The sequence below is a fragment of the Plasmodium reichenowi genome, chromosome 9 (assembly GCF_001601855.1).
Source record: "Plasmodium reichenowi strain SY57 chromosome 9, whole genome shotgun sequence".
Taxonomy (NCBI): domain Eukaryota; phylum Apicomplexa; class Aconoidasida; order Haemosporida; family Plasmodiidae; genus Plasmodium; species Plasmodium reichenowi.
This window is the reverse complement of record NC_033654.1, coordinates 745,652-747,321: the sequence shown is the minus strand read 5'-3', so window position 1 is coordinate 747,321 and position 1,670 is coordinate 745,652.

The following is a 1,670-nucleotide window of genomic DNA, read 5'->3' as shown; positions in this document are numbered from 1 at the left end:
AAAAAAAAAAAAAATTAATATATATATATATATATATATATATATATCTTCTTTATTTTAATTTTTATAAGGAAATTTTTTCACATTTTTAAGGTATCAATAAAAAAATAATTTTTCACGTATTTCCATAATATATCCTAATAATATATATATATAATATATTATTTATCAAAATTATAACGTGATATACCACAAGTTTTAACTTTTCATTTTTTACTAAAAAATTGTATATTTTTTAAATAATTATGTATTTTATTTTATTTTTTTTTTTTTGCATACATTTTTTATTTTCTCTATATAATTGTAATAGAAAAAATAAATATTAACATAAATAAATTTGATAAATTTTTTGCCATATTAATATATATATATATATATATATATTATATATGTATATGTGTAGGCATATTATATATATTTTATTTTTTGTATTTTCTTTTCTGAAAGTTTTATAAGGTGACATATATGATTATGCATTTATGTATGCAAAGGATATATTCAAGAGAAAAAAAAAAATATATATATGTATGTAAATATTATATATATATATATATATTATACATTTTAGACATGAAAAGAAAATACGTATTATTGAAACATAAAAATATGAACTATAAAGAATTATATATATATATATATATAAATATATATATGATATCTTTCTGTTTTAATTTTATGGTTTTAAAAAATGTACGCAAGTGCGTTAATTTCATATATTTCCATAAATATTATATCATTATTATGTATATATTATGTTACATATATAATTTTTTTTATTTTTTTTTTAATATATACATTACGTATTCGTGCATATATATGTCAAGATATTCTTTTATTTTATTTATTATTATTTTTATTTTTTTATTTATATATTTTTTAACATAAAAATATATGAATATTTATAAATATAAAAATTAAGAAAAAACAAAAAAAAAAAAAAAAATGAGAATTATATAAAAAATAAAAATATATATATATATATATATATTATTTTATTTTACTTTTTTTTTTTGTTATATGTATATATTAAGGAAAAAAATGAGCATATATGATAAGTAAACACTTGTTTGTTTTTTACCATTAAAAAAAAAAAAAAAAAATATATATCATATATATATAATATATATATATATATATTTTTTAATACATTTTAGTTCTGTATATTATATATAAAAATAGTCTTAAAATACCCCGAAAAATCTTAACTACATAATTATATATACATGTGTATATATATATATATATATATATGTATATATTTATTTATTTTGTTAATTATTATTCGTGTGACATTTTTATTTTTTTTTTTTTTTGTTATTTTTATATATACAATATGTTGTTAATCAAAAGACGTGGAATACGTATGGTTCAAACAAAAATATACATATATATATATATAATATATATATTACCACTTTATATTTTTTTTTTATTAATTTTTGTTTTTAATAAAAGTGTCTTTTGAGTTACACATATTTGATATGTCCCCCTTTCCCAATTTATTTATTTATTTATTATTATATATATATATATATATATATATATATATATTTATATCCACTCAATAATTTATATTATGAAATAATATATATATATGAATATATGTTCATTTAATTTTTTGGTTTTATTTTTTTCATATTTTGTCCATTTGCATTTTTAAATCTTGTTTT